Source organism: Rattus norvegicus, chromosome 8 (genome assembly GCF_036323735.1).
Source record: "Rattus norvegicus strain BN/NHsdMcwi chromosome 8, GRCr8, whole genome shotgun sequence".
Lineage (NCBI taxonomy): Eukaryota > Metazoa > Chordata > Mammalia > Rodentia > Muridae > Rattus > Rattus norvegicus.
The window spans coordinates 32,768,513-32,789,639 of NC_086026.1; the positions used below are offsets into that span (position 1 = coordinate 32,768,513).

General features: G+C 38.0%; 1 long non-coding RNA gene across 1 annotated transcript; it reads left to right on the plus strand.

The window, feature by feature from the left end:
• Positions 1–11,322: 11,322 nt before the first annotated feature.
• On the plus strand, positions 11,323–20,456 carry LOC108351840 (uncharacterized). The gene is made up of 3 exons (XR_001839620.3): positions 11,323–11,464; positions 18,352–18,408; positions 19,980–20,456. It is a non-coding gene; the product is annotated as an uncharacterized LOC108351840 (long non-coding RNA).
• Positions 20,457–21,127: the final 671 nt, after the last annotated feature.

Sequence of the window (21,127 nt, forward strand, 5' to 3'; positions counted from 1 at the left end):
CATTACAGAAGTTGTTTTGCAAAATGTTTTAACTTTTGCATGTTTGTTTATCAAAATCTCTGCTTCATCATGTTTTGTTTCATTGTTTTGTTTTAGGTCATCATCTGGTTTTGCTATCTGAGAGTGATCTGGGTTTCATTTAAGCTTTGTATGTAAAATGTGCTTTAAATGACAGCAAGCTCTGACTCCGTTTTAGAAACACTAGGACTAAAAATTCACGCTCAGGAAATACTGGGTAATGGTTTTGTCCCTGAACTGTATTTCTAGGCCTTGTCATTTCTGTAACAGAAATTCAGTCTATTCCTCAAAACTAAAGCTAACCTCAGTAGATTAGGAGAAAACGGGTGTAAAGGTAGAATGCAGTAAAGTATGTTGTTTTTGTTGGAACCTAGCCATTTTCTTAGATATGTGTACACCGAGGTTTCTATAAGCCTTTAAATCTTCAGAGTCATAAATATGTAACTAATTATTTTAGACAGAATCTACTGTTCTTGTAAAAGGATGAAATTTAAAGGGTAGTACTTCACTGAATAATGTCATCCAAAAACCATTCTTTTAATAGCGATAATTTAGGTTGGTGTTTAATTGTGCCATATCTATAATGGATACATAAAAGCATTGATCTATAAGAGAAAATATTGAGAAAAGTCATCAGAAGGGCATTTTTTAAGTAATGCATTCATACCGAAACCATTAAAAATATTAAAAATTAAACTAAAATGAAAATTTGCATTTATAAGTAAAATTAGTAGGTTCAGGCATCCCCAATGATATGGACCCAGACTAGGATTTTAAACAAACATATTAAAAGGGTATTGACATTGGAACATATTGAGATCTTGCCAAGACAAGAACAGAGGTGATCTTGGGAAGAGGCAGTAGGAGGTATGAAAAGTATCATCTTCCAAAGGTGTCTGTGGGCAGTAGTTGATGTTCCCAGAAAACTACAGAGGTAAAACTCACTCATCTACCCCACTCCTTTTTTCTTGCATACTTCTTGGAACCCACCCACACATGAGCTTTTTTATTGCAGGGGCTATAGTATCCTCCCAGGTGCTTTAGTATTTTCAGACCAACAGTTACAGCAGTAAATAACAAATGTTGGATGCCTATAGCAAGTTACTAAATGAAGAATAAAATCAGTTCAAATGACAGGATAAATGCTATAAATATAATTAGTGAAGTGAAATCGGCCCTTAATTTATTATGTATTTTGCCATAGGGGTCTTACTCATGTTAAGAAAAGATTCTACCATGCATCTATATCCTGAGTCCTAATAAATATGATTTATTAAATGGGGGGATTGGAAAATGAAAAGACAGCACTGAAAAGAATTTCAGGTTGCTTTTCTGTTAAAGGAATATGACTACCTACCATGATATTCCCAATGACTCAATGGGATGATAGCTAAAGTAATAATGAAGCATGACCTGAACATTTACCATTAAAGAACAATTTTCTCTCTCCTTGCCACGTATCATGAGACTATTGCTATGAATATATTACTAATTATCTGTCAAGTTACTCTTTAAATTGGAAGCTGCTATAGTAACTATCAATCCCATTGATTTTCTAATATCATGCAGATAAATATATAAACATAATTCATATAGACATCCATGTAATTGGTGATTTTTAAATACCTGATCTTAATTTGCCATATTAGTCCTAAGTTAAGCCAAATTTCTCTTTTATTGATCATATGGACTACTAGAAAAGGCAGTATATATCCAAATAGAAAAATGTTCTCATTTCTAATCAGCATATGAATGGAAAGAGAAAAAACCTACTTTATATGTTTGTTGTTGTTTACACATATCTTAGCCTTAATACTGTAAACTCTAGCTGCAGCAGTAATTTATTTTTTTCATTTTATCAATATTAACTATTATTTCTTATATTCATATTATGTTAAATGTTTTCATTTTATTGCATTTTTAAATTTAAATTTCAAATGTTATTCCCTTTTCCAGTTTCCTGTCCATAAGTCCCCTATCTCATGCCCCAACCTCTTCTTCTATGAGGAAGTTCCCCCTTTCCAACATGTGTACTCTTTGGGTAGTGGTTTAGTCCCTGGGAGCTCTGGTTGGTTGGTATTGTTTTCCTTATGGGATTGCAAGTCCCTTCAGTTCCTTCATTCCTCTATCTTCCTTTCTCTATCTCCTCCAATGGGGACCCTGTTCTCAGTTCAATGGTTTGCTGCTAGCATTCACCTCTGTATTTGTCATACTGTGGCAGAAACTCTCAGGAGTCATTAATATCAGGCTCCTGTCAGCATACACTTCTTGGCATCAGCAACATTGTCTGGGTTTGGTGACTGTATGTATATGGACTGAATCCCCACATGAGGCTGGCTCTGAATGGCCATTCCTTAAGTCTCTGTTCCAAACTTTGTCTCTATATCTCCTCCTATGAAAAAAATCTTTTCATTGTTATTGTAAGACAGATATATTCCTGTTGATGTATGGGAGGTTGAAAATAGATCATAAAGATACATGATATATCCCATATGTATTCAGTATTATAATCAACCATTAAATCCCAGCCCAACCCCCATCCACGCATAAGTAGAGAAATATTACTAGGCTGTACATTGATTGCCATAGAATCACTAAGGTTTTTTTGTTTTGTTTTGTTTTGTTTTGTTTACAAAGTACAGATAAAACACCTGATAAAGTAGTTATAAGAACACTATTAAATATTAAAAAACAATTTTATAGCATATTAAACCTACAAAAGGCATTATAATAGGAAGTAATATTCCCACTAAACTAGAATTTGGTCACAGGGAAACTAGAACTCCAAAAGAGGTGGAAGAAAAAGGAGATGTAACAGCTACTCTACGTGGCCATTCTTGGTATGGTACAGGTTGCTTTGCTTTTTCATCAGGTTCACATATTTATATCATGATGGACTTTACCCTCTCCTTTTTTCATAATATTTTCCAAAAAAAATATATTGCTATTTATTAACTTTACAAAATAATATGTCAGGAGAGATCTAGGAGACGTTTAGCAGGTGATTTTCTAGGAGGTGGTCCACCATTTTTGCATGCCCTAAGATCAGTGATCTCTGAGATGCAAGGATCAAAAAGATTTCACCTCAGAATTGCTTTTTGTAATTGATATGCCTTTTCCTAATGCTATTATATAGTCTAATGATTCCTGGGTACTAATCCACTGTATTGAGCAGGTCAATATACAGATGATCTTTCATGAATTATTGTTTTTTAGATGAATTAATGATGTTATAGAATTCTGTATTTTATTCAAATAATTTTAGAAAGAGATTTTTAAAAGGTGGTTTTATTGTTTTGCCATAAATATATAATAAAGGTAGAATCAAGAAAAGAATGTGTCCACTACTCATAGAACAATAAGTAAAAGCTCCATAATAAGAAATGCAGTGAGTTTTCACAATTACACTAAAAAGAGAACTGGACTTGGGACAAATTTGTGATGAAGGTAAAACATTCCTTCTAGGTCAGATCCAAGGAGGAAGCCACAAGGGTATACTATGATAAAGAAAGGCTATGTGGTACTGTTGCTTTGAACTTATAATGAGCTTATAGAATAAAATACTGCTTTGAACTTTATATCAACATCCTTCTGTAACTCCCCTTTTGTGTAACATTTTATTTATGAGGTAATTTTCTAAACAAATTTTGTCTAAGAATGTATAAGAATGCCAGAGAGAAGGAATAAAATGTGTCATTTGATGCTCAGTATCATCCACCAAATGTATATATATACATACATATATATATAATCTCTTTGTCTATACAAATGTAAGTACATATATGTGTATGTATGCACACATGAACACTTGTGAAGTTGAAATATGTGGTTGAACCTAGCCAGAGTGTATGTTTATGTGAGTGAGTGTATGTCTGTGTGTGTGTGTGTGTGTGTGTGTGTGTGTGTGTGTGTGTGCATATTGCCAATGTAAAGGATTTTAATTCCTTTCCTATCTTTTCTCTCTGGTTCACAAATTGTTCAAGAATTCCAAACCTCTCTCCTGTCCAGGGAGAGCTCTCTAAGTCAGAGAGGAAAGAAACCAGCACTAACTGAAGCATGAATATTAAGAGTGTCACAGAGTAAGAAACCAGTACTGATTAAAGCACAAATAATAAGATTATAAGGCCAGGGATCATCAGTCTTTAGTCTTTATCCAATGCTGTGGCCCAACCATTATTGTTCTCCTAAAGGACAGGGCAGGCCCCCAGCAATAATGAGTTTCATTATGAAATTTTATACATGCATATAATATACTTTGATCATCTTCAATCTGCTGTTATCACATTCTGATCCTCTGGATGAAGAGCTACAGGCAATTAATGATTGCTGAGAGAAGAGTCAGACCCCTTCAGGATAAGACACCTAATTGGTTTTCTAAAACCAAGTGGTCACCTCCTCCTTTATTGTCTTCTCACCACCTACCCTTTTACCCATTAGACCATTGAGGAGCAAAGTCTGTATTTATCAGCTCTTATAAATTAATCTTACTTCTGTAATTGTTTATGAGACATCATTTAGAAACTGGCCTTTTCTACTTAGAGGGAAGTAGGTATTTATGCATGTGTAATTGGATGTATATTGTGGTATGAGAAAGTTTTAATTAGACAGAGAAGTAGGCAAAACTTAATACTCACATAAAACATGTTTTCAAAATATTAGAAACATATCACGCTATCACTTACAAATCATTTTAACTTATGAGTTTCATGGAGATGAACAACAACATAAATGGCATCAATATAGGACTAAATCTTTGAGTTAAGTTGGACTCTGTAAGGTAATATACTAATTCTCAATATACTGTTAATATAAGGTTAGAGGCAGTGTTGTATGGAGTTGGACAGAAGACAATGTGAACTATAAGTTAGTGATGTATAGATAGAAAAGGCATAAGGCAAGAAGCTGAATTAATCTGTGGGCAGTGGAGTTAGTTCAAAATCAAGGTGGGCAAATAGTCGGTGTCTATTGAGGATCCATTTCCTAGCTAATAAAGGGCACTATCTTGATGTATCCCCATGTAATAAAAAGCAATGTGTAAGTTCCAGCCCCAGCTTGAGGGAGGTCCTGAGGAAAGGGTGAATAGGAGCATCAGAAGAGTGACTCCAAGTCAGCGAGTTCTTGCTTATGCCAATGCAAGCAGCATTGAACTCATATTATAATTCTTGCCTACCTCAGTGTATTCTTTTAGTATTTGGATTTTTGCATTTCTATCTCAGCAACTCTGAGGCTTATTATTGTAAAATATGAAGCAATCCCAGAAAGTAGGAATATCATTAAACCATCATGTTTCTTTACAGACTTTTTGTCCATCCCCAACCTCTATTTGGATTGCAAAGCCTTGTTTGTTAACTATTTTTTTCTCTTTCTCGATCCAGGTTTTTTTCCTCTATTGACCAAATCACTAAGCTGACTCATTAGTGTGACTATCTCTATTTTTTCAGGACTATGAAACCCCTCATATACTTCATAATGCATCCTTACATGGTTGAGAAATCATGTTAAGAACAGCTATTACACTCATTTATGTATTCATGAACTCATGCCTTCAGAGTTCTTTCCCATAGCCTCAAGGGCTGTCCTGAAGGTCATAGCATCATAGAGGGGTGCTGCTTTATGACTTGCCTTTCCCTGGCTTTCTCAGCCTGCTTGTTTATAAAACCCAGGGCCAACATCACAGAAATTGAACCATTCACAATTGGTTGGACATTCCCCATATCAACCACTAATTAAGAAAACAGCTTACTGGGGTTGAGGATTTAGCTCAGTGGTAGAGCGCTTGCCTAGAAAGCACAAGGCCCTGGGTTCAGTCCTCAGCTCCGAAAAAAAAAAGAAAAAAGAAAACAGCTTACCAAAGGACACTATCAATAAGACAAAATGTCAACCTTTAAAAATGGAAAAGATTTTCACAAACTCTACATCTGACAGAAGGCTAGTTACCAAAATATATAAAGAACTCAGAAAGTAGAGTTTACCAAAACAAATAACACAATTACAAAATGAGGTACAGATCTAAACAGAGAATTCTTAACAAAGGAATCTCAAATGGCCAAGAAACACATAAAGAAATGTCAAAACTCTTAGCCATTAGGGAAGTGAAAATCAAAATGACTCTGAGATTTCATCTTTCACCTGTGACCAAAGCCACAAGAGACAGCTAATGCTGCTGAGGATAGGAGCAAGGCTAACACTGCTCTAAGGCTGGTGGGAGTGCAAAGTTGTATAGCCACTATGGAAATCAATATAGTGGTTCCTCAGAAAATTGGAAATTAATCAACCTCAAGACTCCTGGCCATATGCCTAAATGACACTCCATCCTACCACAAGGAAACTTGATGAATTATGTTCATGGTAGCTTTATTTGTAATAGCCAGAAACTGGAAATGACATAGAAGTCCCTCAACTGAAGAATGGATAAAGAAAATGTAGTACATTTACACAATGGAATATTACTCAGTTACAAAAATAAATAAAATGAAATTTTCAGGCAAGTGGATGGAACTAGAAAAAATTATCCTAAGTGAGGTAACCCAAACACAGAAGTACAAACAGTATATACTCACTTATAAGTGAATATTAGCTGTACAGTAAAAGATAATCATTGTACAGTTCAAAGGCATAAAAAGGCTAAATAACAAGGAGGGTTAAAGAGGGATATACGTGACTCTCTCTGGGAAGGGGGAATAGAATAGATATCCTAGGTGGACTGGGGATAGCTTGTGAAAGGAACAGAAGGAATAAGGTGGGTGGGACTGGAGGAAAGAGTATTGGGAGAGACAACTGGGTACTAGGGAGGCATTTTCTCAGTTGAGGTTTCTTCCTTTCAGGTAACTCTAGTTTGTGTGTCATGTTGACATAAGACTAGCCAGCACAACCACCATATCTACCTTTCAGTTGCTAAGAAAGCCCAAGATCCTTTCCAGAGGCCTGCTTAAAATCCAGTGTACATTAAATCTCTGGACAATATTTAATGCCCACCTAGAAGGGGTAGAATTTCAAGGGCCATAGAAAGTAATAAGTTTGAAAGCTTTATATACATTAAAAATTTTAAATATTCGTATTATTAAATATTAATATTATTAAAGTATTCATATGGATCTATTTGTCTCTGTGAATGTGTGTTATATGTCTGGGTACCCGGAGAGGCCAAAAAAGGACAGCAAATTGCCCGGATATGGAGTTACAGAGAGTTGTGAGTCACCTAATGAGATGCTGTAAACTCTGGAGAAGTTTTAATTGCTCTTAGCCAATGAACCATTCTTCAGTCCCATTTTGTGTATATTTTTAATACTAGCAATCTAGATGAAATGACACTGACCTGTCATTACAGATACTAAGGAGGCAGAGACAGAAGTTTCCAAATTCAAGAAGTATCTGGGCTATACTGTGAGTTCAAACTAACCTGGAAAACTTTGAGAAGTTCTATCTCAAAGCAAAAAGAGTATATACTGGGAGTTTGAGGTAGTGTAGGTACTTTGGAAATCAGTCTAGAGATTTCTTTAAAAATTAGAACGATAACCACCATATGAACCAGCTATACCATTCCTAGGTACATATCCAAAAGAATTTATAACTTATTACAAAAATACTTTCTCATCCATGTTCATTGCTACTCTATAAGCAATAACTAATAAATGAAATTAACAGAGAAATGATAGATGAATAAAAATTATGGTACATACACAAAATGAAATATTATTTAGCTATAAAGAGAACCAAAATCAGGAAGGATGTAGGCAAATCGATGGAACTGGAGAGTACTAAACTAAGAGCAAGATCACTAGGCCTCCAAAATACAAAGTGTGTTTTCTTTTCCACATATGACCCTAGTTTTAAGTACTTTGTTTTGTTTTTTACTTGGAGCACATGTAGAAGCCAGGAAATCAGAAATTGGTTATATGACACAATGGTACATAGGGAGGGGGGATAGTAAAAATAAAGTTGAAAAGAAAGTAAATAGTAAGGATACTGGGAACAGAATGTTCTGTTAGTGGAGTGACAGGGATGAGGACATGAAGGGATGGAGAAATGAGGGGATGAGGAAGGTTAACAAAAATGAACTGTGTCTAAAGAAGCTACATGAGAACCTATGACCTTGGAACCACGTTAAAAATATAAATTACAGGAGTAGTAGAACAATGTGAGATGGAATAATGAGGCTGGGAGATCCTGGGAGCTAAATGTTTAATAAGGAGTAGGGACAAGGTGGAAAAAGAAGATAAAGGCCTATGCTAGTTTATAAGCTTTAATTCAAATAAAATTTTTAAAAAGAGAGTTTGAACAGAAGTGCCCTACGTAGGTGAACAATGCTACTCAAAGAAGATATATGTTATTAAATCAAAACCTAGGTGTCAAGTTCATTGTTTCCTCCCTATAAATTATTGATCAGGGAGGACTCAGAGGCACCAAAAACAATAGAATTGACTTCCACAGCTCCTGGTTGTTCACCATAACTAGCTGATAAGGTTCTAACGCTGAAAACAAAACACAATATATTTTATTGTAGGACCTGAGAAAACTAATCATTAAATGGCTAGAAAACTGTCCTTTCACTGTCTAACTTTCACAGTGTTAGCAGTGCTATTCAGGCTGCTGTCAGAAAAGACATCAGTGGTATTACCAAGCACTGGACTCTTCATGCTACAGTATAGATCTTCCCAGGTTCACACTGTGTAATAGTGGGCTTAACCATTGTGCTCTTAACTACTTCTTTCTTAATTGGAATTGAAGGATGTTCTACAGAGGGAATTCATGGTTAGTAAACTTATCAGAAACTGTGGCTAGGGAAGTTATAGGCCCAATGAGAAAACCTTTGATATTGCTTTGTTTAATAGTCATGCTGTCAAATGCCTTATAATTATTTCTATTTCTACCCATAGACTTAAACTACTCTCAATATTGGTCAGAGAACCTTCTTCACTGTGTGTAGTGTTTAGTACAAAAGTTCAAAATTGTTCAAAATTTTGACAAGGTGTTCATCCATGGAGAAAATGCAATATAAAGGCTGAAGGATGAAGAAGAATGTTGTATAATACTGTTTTGGGGACAAGGTATGGGCTGTTTCATACATGAATACATAGAAGGTGTATTTGCATGCATAAGATCGCAAGAGCACAAGATCAAACTAGTGAAAAACTCCAGCAAGGAGGGTGGAGGGTGGAAGAGCTTCTAACTATTGGCAGTTGATGGCTATTGGAAAGTGGGGACATGTTTCTTTGTAGCATCTATGAATGTTTGGGAAACACAGTGTGTTACAGAAACAAACAGAAAACACAAAGTTGAAATTATGAAGAAAATATATGGGGGAATGAGAGTCCTATGGAATAAGAAAGAGGAAATGAGAATTGGATAATCCCAAGATGTAGTGCAAACACAATGTCCAACAAAATGCAAAAAAGAATAAACAAAACTAACAATCTAGCTTTCATAACTTTTTTACAAAGACTAATGCTGCATTGTCTTCTTTACCTTCTAGTCAGTATCATTTCCTTTTCAATCTGCCTTTATCTGTGGAGTACAAGAGAGTAGAATATGCCACTTGGTGGCAACAAACCTCACAAGGACCATATTTCTCCTAAGTGTCATAGATCATGAGTTCATCAACAGCAGCCATAATGTCTGGTTCTTTCCCTTTATACAAATTCCAGATATTGAATTTGATTTGCCAGACTTGTGCATCTGGTGTTCTATTTACTGACTCATGTCATAAATCCTACTATTGACATCTTTGGCAGGCCTACAGAAAGGCATGTGTTCCTTTAGTAGGTAATTCATCGGTGCTACTGTTATATCATTAAAGGGCATATAGAAGACATAGGCTGCTTCAGTAAGTAATTGTGGACTTATTGGTGGTCCCTGAAGTTGTGTAACAGTTATTAGGATAGGTAAGGCAGGACTGGAATGAGGAGCCCATTTCCTTTTCAATGCTCACACACTACATCCCTATAATTTCATGATACAGGTCGAGCTCAGCCTCTACTCTCCTTCTGATCTTGGTCTGGTGACTTGATAAACTTCATGGGCAGAAGAGCGTGATGACAACTCAATCTGGCCTCCCAAGGATGAGCCAGGTTTGAGGCAGGTGTTATGTAACCACACACCCCATCAAGTTGCATTAAAAGGTCTCCAAAGGCATCCACACTTCCAGGAGATGGCAGAGAAATGCATCCAGGCATTAACTTTACTCTCCTTTCTCTTTAAGAAAAAGAAGATATGTGTGGTAGACAAGAAGGAGGCAGATCAAAGTCAAGTTCAGAGCCCTGGAACAAGAGCGTTTTTGGTAGAACATTTGATAATAACTCTGTTGACTGAGAGATGATCTGTTTCGGTTAGAGTCTAGAATTATTGCATCTTGAATTAATTACATTAAATTATAAGCACTACTGTAATCTACAACAGTTGACTGCAGGGTTCTTTTCACTTACAGTCATGATCAGCTTTGAGCACACACTGTGATGTAACTCCCAGAAGGCACTGGGAGAGAGGCTGTGTGCAGAAAAACACGTGAAATCTTCTTTTGCTATACCTTTAGGGAGACATAGTATCCCTGTGCAGCTGAGTGAGGGTAGAGATTCCTGGGTGTCATTCAAAGACAGATATCGGACAGACAGACAACATTGTACAAGACATACATGTGATGATTCTGCTTAGAAAGTACATTTTTTGCTTCTGACCACATTGGCTTCATTCCTGTTTTGGAATAGATTAATATATAATTTTTGAAGTTCATATAGGACTCTGTTAGATTTGGGTCAGATGAATCACTCTGGTTACATTATCTCAGGAGGTCTCAGAGAGAAAAATCACCAGCATAAACCAACACAATACTGCAAAATGCAAGTCTGCTCTAGTGATGTGAACTGGTATCTCCTGGGCAACATTAGCAATCATGATAGCTCAGCCGATCTATGATGGTATGACCGTCATGATGCTTAAACATTTTGATAATTCATTCTCACACTGTTATAAAATAATTCATAAATCATCTCATATATCGGCTTTGTAAAGATGACCTGGGCATAAGGGATGAGTCATTTTGCTCAAGACATGAAATTGCAAATACATAATATGGAATAAAGCACCACTTGCATAGCCCTGGCTATGTGGAATAATGCATCTCAGTTCCAAGGTGAATACCAAGTGTGCCTTAGACAGGAGCATCAATAATATCCTTGAAGAAATTGAGTGCAGTGGGGCACTTTGGACACACCTGAATGGCTGGTAGTGGAAAACATAATGTATCTGCCTCTGTACAGCAGTTAGAATGATGGCTGAGAAGTTTCTCTTGTTAGGATTCCATGACAGTTTCTCAGAGACAGTGAACTTGTTCAAACTGAAAATAGAAATGCACAGGTTCTTGTGGGTCCTGAAGAGAAGCCCCAGGATTTAGAGTTAAAGCATTTCTCTGCATTTGTGAACTAACTGTTCCTACTTCTGTGAAGCCTTCTAGGTATGTCTGTAACTTGGATATGTTTCAATCATGAGTATCAAAGTCTTTAGGTTTACAAAGTGCTTCTGCTCAATTGTATGGTATGGTTTGCATAGCTGATGCCCTCGGGAAAACCATCCTCCAAGTCACCTCCTCCCACTTATCTTACCATCACTGGCAGCCCACCCTTGAAGAACCTTTTGATTACCTCTCCATCATTCACTCTCTCTCACTCTCTCCACCCACTCTCCAGTGCCCCAGTCTCTTGCTGTCTCACAGTCCTGACAGTGACTCTCTTCCTTATCTCTAACTATGTATTATAAAAGCTCTATGCTCTTGGTCTGCCTTCCAGTGACTGGGGCAGGAGGGCTCTGGGGGCAACATCTGAAATGATATAAAGACAAGGGAAGTAGGAGAAGGGCATGAAGAGAGCAAATCTATCAAGATCATTAAGGATTCTCCCAGCAGGAATATTTATTTGAGAAATGGAAACTAACTGTCAATGTAGAGGCAGAAGAGTCAACATTTTACAGCATGTCCATTAGTCTCAGTTGGCACCAGGGAAGGATGCCGCAAGGCTATGCCGCTGGCACTTTCCCACTTGGGTACTTCATCTTGTCACTATTGCTCAGTTGGGATCCCTCGGGGAATCCATGGGTTGATAGCATGTTGTTTTTCTTCATGCCTGATAACAACTTACTGTAGTTGCTTTTTTAACCTTCCATTTTTCTGCACAGGGCAACTGTGTGGCAATGCTATTCATATTCAGGACCTGGCTCCCTGATAGCCCCTCAGCCTGAATGCTCAATTGATCAGATGCCAAGGAAATCATAGAAACAGCTGAAGAATCATAACCAGCAATAGGCAACGGCCTCCACTTTCCCCTTCAGCTCCCAACAGGTTTTATAGCCTGTGTGAGTGAGCTACATTCACATATTCTTTGATCCCCAAAGAGAGATAAATACACATATTAGTTAGATGTCTATGCTGTAACCACTATCAGACTGCTGGATAAGAATCCTATGATATTACAAGTTTTTATAAAAGAGCCGTTCAAAAATATTCTTTTTGAATCACATAAATAAAATTTACTTCAATTTAGGATCCTTAATAAATAAGCTTTAAAGAATGAAGTCTTTAGCTAAAGCAAGAAACAGAACAATCCAGTAGCACAAGGTCTACTTCTCTCTATAAAGTGTCAGCATTGGAAATCTCAGGACCTGGGCCCTTTTATATTTATAAAATGCGGTGTTATAAACATCACCACTTAAACTCTCACATACCAGTGAGGACCGTGGCTTCAGAGTGGTACTAGGATCTGTCCAAAGTCCAGGGTTACGGCAGGATTAGGTGACACATTTTTCAAATTTAGCACATACATTCCTCTGTTAACCGCCTAGGTAGATTTATATGAAGTTGAGATTAATTTTATTTCATTGCTCAACATCTGTGAGGACATTTGTCATATCAGGAGCTCTGGCATTTTCGTAACAGTCAAATTTGCTCTCCTGCTTATGGAATCCAAAGCTTTGAAGAAGATACAAATTGTGAATGAATGACCATATGCTTCACTGCACATTGTAAGAAGTGTCATGGAGGACAGGATGTAGATGTGGTCATGGGTATCAGAGAGATCCATGTACTAGGAGTCTTGGAAGCAGGAGGCCACAAATGAATACTAAGTGAAAAATACTCTGGCCAGGAGGTACATGTGGAACATCCCCCAGGTATGCTGTGAGGGTCACAGGAAATAGTAGCTGCAGCAGACAATACACCACTAAGATGGCCTGTTTTCTTTGTAAGGACGGTGAGGAGCACAAGCCAAGAGAGACAGAATCTGAGGGTCACTGCCATCAATGAGCAGGGCTCACTTTATGAGCACCTTATGTAATAAAACCTTCGACAAAGACAAGATGCAGCAGCCAAGTTAATATCAACCTACACTTTCTGGCAGCTTTCGCAGCACAGGTCTCTCTAGTATGTTTGCCCACAGAAATGACATTGCAAGGGAAACCAAGACGTGCCAATGATCTTCAAATGGTTTTCTCTGTTCTAGGATTATGGTGTGCCTTGCTTTAGTTTGGTTATTGTACATAATTACTCTTTATGGCTTTTGTAGTGAGAGGCATGTTTTAATTTATTGCCTTCTATGTTATTTCCGATAAAGTCTAAGAACCATGGTGTGTCTAAAAGTGGTAGGAGAATTGGTCTATGGAGTAGTAGGTTGTCTAAGGACAGGGTGAGATGGGACTTGGGATTCTAGGGAATACACATAGAGGGCTGGGTAAAGAGTTCAGAATGAACCCCCACCCATCCCCTGTGTCCTCTTAGCCCATCTTTCTGGGCTAGGAGCTATGATCAGGAATGTCCAGGGGAGAGCTCAGGATGCCTGCTTCCACAATCTAACATACCCAAGAGGCTTTGCTGAGCTTAGCACCCAGCTTCTCTAATTCATCCCATAAGCTAATAGCATGCTGTGAATTCTTAATGCCTTGCCAAGAGCAACCAATCCCATACTGAATTTAGATAGGCAGGAATAATCATTTTGCTGTTCAAACAAATCCACATTTGTGTTCTTCCTCTTTAATTTTGAAAAACTATAATTAATAACAAAACACTAGGGATCATACAGCACTGATAATTTACAGGCACATTTACTATGCAAATAATTAAATTGATTACATATATTATATCCTGTCAAGTATTAGAAAGTCAAGCAGCTTTAATGGATCTGTTTTTGCCAAACTGAACTTGGTCTGAGAGGAAAGATCTGGATTAAGATGAACTTGGATCAGGGTTTTAAGCCTCACAGGAACTCTAAGGTTTTATAGAATGATTTTTTAAATTTATCTTAACAAGTTTTAACAGTAAAAATGAAAGAATTGCTCCCAGAAATGTCACAGCTTCTACCAGCCATTTCCAGACCTAATGTGATTAAATCATGCTGTATTTTTCAGCATCCTGTAATCATAATCATGAAGTACAGCCTTGTTCTAGAGTTTATATTCAAGCACTGAGGTTTGCTCATCATCCATCTCAAAATATCCTAAAACATGTCGGAAGTCCTGCTCAAATGTTCATTTTTCTGTGTGATGGAGATTGTGGGGTCTACTGACCCCTGGACTGGAGCTCAGGATTTTGACTCACTCAGTCTGAACAGTGAGTTTACATTCACTTGCTGGGGCACATGTTCCTTTCTCAAAACCTTTCATGGGACATAGCTTACCTTAGCTACACCAGCCTGTGACTCAAATTTCCTCTAATGTCACTTTTTCCAACTATAAGAATCATTTCTTTTCCTTCCCAACCCTCCAGCCCCCAGATTGAAACTCCCCCTTTCTCTCTCCTCTTCAACACCAAATTTACTTTTGTTTACACAAAAGTTCCAGAAAGCCCATGGTATAAGCCTCTCTACATTTTAAGTTTTTAATTTAACTCTATGTCACTTGCAGCAACAACAAAAGCGACATATAGCCATGTTTCTTAATAGAGTTTTTTTTATTTATTTGGATTTTAAAAATCTCAGGTTTGCATCAGGAGCCATCTTCTGACCTCTCCAGACCTTGAAGAGGCCCCCAGTTTCCCTTGCCTTGGAGAGAGAGAGAGAGAGAGAGAGAGAGAGAGAGAGAGAGAGAGACAGAGAGACAGAGACAGAGAGAGAGACAGAGAGAGAGACAGAGAGAGAGACACAGAGAGAGACAGAGAGAGAGACAGAGAGAGAGACAGAGAGAGACAGAGAGAGACAGAGACAGTGAGAGAATTTGGACCAGACATAGTAGGCATTTTAACCTCCCTCCCTTCAGTAAGTAAGAGGATGAAAGCTCATAGTGATCCCACAAACCCAGTATTTTAGAGGTAGAACTCAAATCCAGGTCAAAGCTGAGAAACCCCTGAAGCCTTCTGCATTGTGATCCAGGCAGAAATAGGAGCCAGCAAGCAAATTGACTGGCAGGCTACAGCCTGCTTCCTAAGCTGGGCTTCCATCTCTAAGGAAGTTGTTTATGCAGCCCCTCTCACAGGGACATTGTTCAAGTCTATAATAATCACCCTACTAGTGACACCTATTCATTTATTTAAGTCTCCTTCTAAAGGTCCGCTTACAGTTCTCTTTCATGAATTCTCACATTGTGGGCAGTTTATTATGCAAATGAGGCCTGAAAGCTTTTTCCTGCTCTTGGCTGAAATGTGTTTTAAAAGATAAGATGGTCTTTTTTCCCCCCTATAAGCCAGAATTCATTGCTTTACCAGACAATAGAAGCAGAAAAGCTGTCCATGGCAGCAGGGAAGTGTGAGGGGCACAGTAGCTGGTTGTCTGTGCTAGTGGTCTGGCAGAGGGATCATGTTCTTTTCCACGTCAGGGAGGTCTTTCTTTCCTAAGAAGTCCTTTGTGAAGATAGAATGGCAAAGCCCATGTCAGAGACCTAAAAGAGACTGGTCCCAGCTATAGATATGCTGGACAACATCTCCTTGCTTAAGAGTACTTGAGTTTCTCTTAGCAAGAACAACTCTGCATTCTGAGCTTACAAAATACTTTCAGATGTATTTCCTTTTTTTAATTTTATTTTTCTTGAATATTTTATTTATTTACACTTAAAATGTTACCCTCTTTCCCCCTCTCCCTGCTTCTATGAGGATGCTCTTATTCTTACCCACCCACTCCAAACTCAGTGTCCTAGCATTACCCTATAATTACTCAGAGATATCTATAACTCTTGATCATTGCATTAAGCCCTAAAACCACTTTAAAAGCTTACGTTATTTTCTTGGCTAATGCTGTGAACATTTCCTATAGATACCCTTCTTCCATCCTTCCTGTCTTTCCCTCTATATCTTCCTCTTCCAACTTCTTTTTAAATTTATTCATTACACATCTCAACCACAGCCCCCTCCCCCCTCTCTTCCCAGCCACATCCGTACAGATCTCTCCCCCTATTTCCCCTCTTCTCTCGAGAAAAAGGGACTTCCCTTTGGGTATCACCCCAACCCTGGGACGTCTAATCCCATCAGGACTAGACACATCCTTTCCCACTGAGGTCTAGCCAGGCAGTGCAGGTAGCAATCTAATGGCAGGGAACAGAGACTCAGATAAACACTGGTTAGGGGCGCATTTGCTACAAATATGTAGGGAGTCTAAGTCCAGCTCCTGTATGCTCCGTGGCTCTGTAAGCCTTCATGGTACCAGATCGTTGATTCTATGGGTCTTCTTGTGGTATTAACCATTTGTTTGACTTGTTCACATCTATACCTGACTCTTCCTTCCACAGTACTCCCCAGGCTCAGCCTTATATTTGGCTGTGGGATTCTACATTTGCTTTATTCCACTACTGGATGAAACCACTCAGGAGACGATTATGCTAGGTTCTTGTCGGCAACCATATCAGAATATCATTAATAGTGTCCGGGGTTGGCTGTCAAGTGGGATGGGTCTCAAGTTGGGGCAGTCATGGGTTGTCTGCTCCATCTTTACCCCTACATATCTTGCGGGCAAGACAAAATTTGGGTTGAAAACTTTGTGGGTGGATTGGTGTCAGCTTCCCTTCTCTAAAAGTCCTGCTTGGCTACAGGAGATTGTCACTTCAGTCTCTATATCTCTATCTCAGCTAGGGTCACCCCTAGACTTCCTGTACCATTCCCAATCACAACTCTCCAGCTAGTCACCAAGTGATTCCCCTTCCTGTAAATTTCCATTCTCACTCTCAGTCCTCTCCCATTACCCCCTTTGCCCACACCTGATTCACATCCCCATTCTCCTCCTCTCCTATCCAGTTCCCTCTCCCTATCGACCTCAGATGACTATTTTCCCCTTCTGAGTGCCATTAGTGCATGCTCCCATTGGACCTCCTTCTTATCCAGTTTCTTTGGGTTTGTGGATTGTACCTTGGTTGGCCTGCACTTTATGGATAATGTATACTTATAAGTGAGTGCATACTATATGTGTCTTTCTGACTTTGGCTTCCCTCACTCAGGATAATATTCCCAAATTCCATTCACTTGCCTGCAAAATTCTTGATGCGTTAGTCTTTGAAAGCTGCAGTATTCCATTGTGCGGATATACCACATTTTCTTTATTTTCAGTTGAGAGACATCTAGGTTGATTCCAGTTCCTGGCTACTTCAAATAATGTGGCTATGAACATAGTTGAGCAAGTGACCCTATGGTATACTGGAGTATCTGCTGGTTATAAGCCCAGGAGTCTTGAGGCAGGACTATTCCCAGTGTTTTGAGAAACCAAGAAATTGATTTCCAGAATGGTTATACAAGTTTGCACTCCCACCAGCAACGGAGGAATGTACTTCTTTCTCCACATTTTCAGCAACATGTACTATGACTTGACTTTTTGATCTTATCCATTATCATATGTGTAACACGGAATTTGAGGGTGGTTCTGGTTTGTATTCCCCGATGACTAAAGACATTGAGCATTCCTTCAAGTGTTTCTCAGCCATTAGAAACTCTTCTGTTGGGAATTCTCTGTTTAGCTCTGTACCTCATATTTTAATTGTGTTATTTAGATTATTGGCATCTAGTACCTTGAATTTTTTTTATAAATTTTGGATATTAGTTCTCTGTCAGATATAGGGTTAATAAAAGTCCTTTCCCAATCTATAAGTTGCCATTTGTATTAAAGAACAATCCCTGGTTTTATGAAACTTCTTTACTAATGTTGGCTCCCTTGTCTAACAAAAACCCTCATCTTTTCCACTGGATGACAAATCTCAGATAACAAGAGCCTGGGCTCTTTCAGCTAAGTAGATGCTGACCCTAAAGTTGGTCCTTTCCTATAACCAAACCCTATAGCCTTCTTGAGACTGAACAGAACTTTTCATTCTCAGAGATCAGAAAGGCCACAGAAGTTACAGAAGAATGTATCAGGGATTATATTATAATAGTTATTAATCTATTTCCAGTCTTCTGCATGCAGTTCCACAACTTGACCATTTCCCGAAGGTGCTGTCTCTTCTCTAGTGAGTACTTTTGGTTTTCATTGTTAAAAAATATCAGGTGTCTGTAGATGCATGGAGTTATGTCTACATCTGGATAAGAGAATTAAATGGGTGAAAGAATGAGAAAGAAGGTTACCAGGGGGAATATGGAAAGATATAACTAATTGAAAAGTCTTTTAAAGGCCTCATGGGAGCCTATTATTTTAGAGGCTTCCTAAAATATGTAAAAGAAATGTAAATGCAGTTACCATTTAATAAGAGAGACAATACTTCCACATCATATGCTACCAAGGAAAATTCTTAGTGCCAAGAATGAGTTATAGTTAGCTGAGTTATTGGCCTGGTTCCATAAATCCTCCCAAATGTTACAGGTGATTGCTAATTGATGATTAGTAATTGATGTTAATTAATTGATTGATTCAATTGATGACCCTCCACAGGAGGAATGTATGGCCCTATTGTTGCAGACACCACTTAGATTTATCATTGACCGTGAAGAGATCAAGCTGAAGCACAACTAGAAACTTCACACTTACTGAAAAGTGCCCCTAGTGACAGAAAACACTGTTCACACTCCTGGAAAGGGAAGTGCCAAGCTCAGTCGGCTATGAACTCTGTGGCCTCCAACAGCAGCCTGCCTCAGGATATACTGGTACAACCATGGCACAAACATTAGGAGAGTAATCAACTACTTTTTTATTTGATTTAAATCCCACTACCTGGGATGGAACCCACAACTGACCCTTTTAATGAGGTTAAAAACCTAAGACTAGATGGATCGTGGGCCTTAGGGTAAAACCTATTGCGATTCTAATAAATAAATATAACAATAAAATAATTGCTGGTGACATACCATATGCCTATTGATCTGGGCATTGTTCATCTTTCATCAGAGGTGTTTTTTCTCACAGTAGATAGAAATTAACAGAAGGATTCACATCTGAACATTTTAAAGACTTTCCAGCATTCAGTATGAATAGAATGTATTTATCACACTCTTCCCTTAGTTCAGGGGGAAGATGCAGAAAGAAGCTAGAAAAACAAATGGTAGATAACTCCATTATTTTCAAGATACAACATGAACTCAGAGAGAATGTGACAGCATTCACAAGAGTTGCACAAATTCAAGGCAGACAAAATCTCAAAATGGAGAAGGGAAAGTATGCAAAATTCACACTCCTAGTCAAGAAGGTATTTGTAATTGATGACTGCTGGGAGAGTGGTGATTAGTTTTCTCCATTGGCGTGACATTGGATATATCAATGAGACTCTAGGGGAACCTCATGTTCTATAATAGTTAACACAAAATGTTTTCTCTCTGTGTGTTTGTGTTTGTGTGTGGTATTTGTGTGTGTGTGTGTGTGTGTGTATGTGCCTTTTTATTATTGTTATTGTTTGATGTTTTGGGGGATGTGCTTTGTTTTGTTGGTTTTGTTTTTTTCGAAAGAGAAAGAGCATGAAATTGGCTGGGTAGTGAGGAGAGAAGATCTGGAAGTAGTTGGGGAAAGAATATGATCAAAACATATTGCATGAAAAAGTTAAAAGTAATTAATAAAGTGGAATGAAATGCAAATATAAAATCACTTTCACAGCTGCTCTCCATTCTGAGAACAAAATTCAGGACAAGAAGACCTTGGCAAAAATATTGCAACACTTCAACAGAAGAAATACCAAGGAAGAACTATTTCCATGGACAGAAATGATTTATAACTCCAAGTCATTCTGGACACAAGTCATGATCAGCGATTCTGGGAGTTTGCTCTGTTCTCTAGCCATACAATACAGGATACTCTGACAAGAGAGTGATTCCAAAGTGCACTAGCAGACTATTTCATTGTCTCAGAATAACAAGTTCCCTGTCCTACAAAGCGGCCAGGATAAGTGCATTATCTTGGCCATCTTACATTTGAATTCAAGAGTATTTAAAGGTAGCAAATGCAAAGTTACCTATAATTCTTTATTCTGTCAGAAGACCGTGCTTTAATATCTAAAGTGTAGATAATTCATATTACAACCATGGCTAATATAAATTTTATTCATTAAATATGGTTTTGAGGTTTTATCGAGAATGCAATTGAAAAATTTCTTATTAAAATTTATTGATCATTTCTAACATGTTTAAAAAGAGTAAACAATACAAGTATATCATACTTGAACAGAGGAATTGTAAGAGACTCAATCCACTTGCCTAAAAATGCTATGCTGATCTACATCACTCTATCGATGTAGCTGTCCATCCTCCTCCTGCGAAGTCTAGTTAGAATCATTAGTCATTGCTGCTGCTTTGGATCAAATGATTGTCATCATCTGTCATAATATCCCTAAGTAGGATGCCCTTGGCAATGTGACATGCCTCCTGGCAAGTCATAGGAGGCTTGCAGTCACTAAGAAAAAAAAAAAGAAATGTCATTCAGGTATCAGTCTGCTGCCACTCTGCCCATGGACAAAGTACCTGACATTAGCATGTACACTGTAGGGGACATGGCTATCAGATACAGGATTCTCTTTGCACAAATAGTTTCACATTTCCCTTTCTCTGCAAATCCCTTCTTGCTTTTTCTGTTTCATTCTCTATCTTCTTGTTTCTCAGAGGAAGGACATTTGAGGTTATTCATAGAACTGGAGATAGACAAAAAAAAATAAGATGCTGTGAGATAAGACTCTAAACACTGACACATAGATATTAAATATCTGGTAATGGAGGCAGTCTGTCCTAATCAAGATCATGATTGTGGGTTAA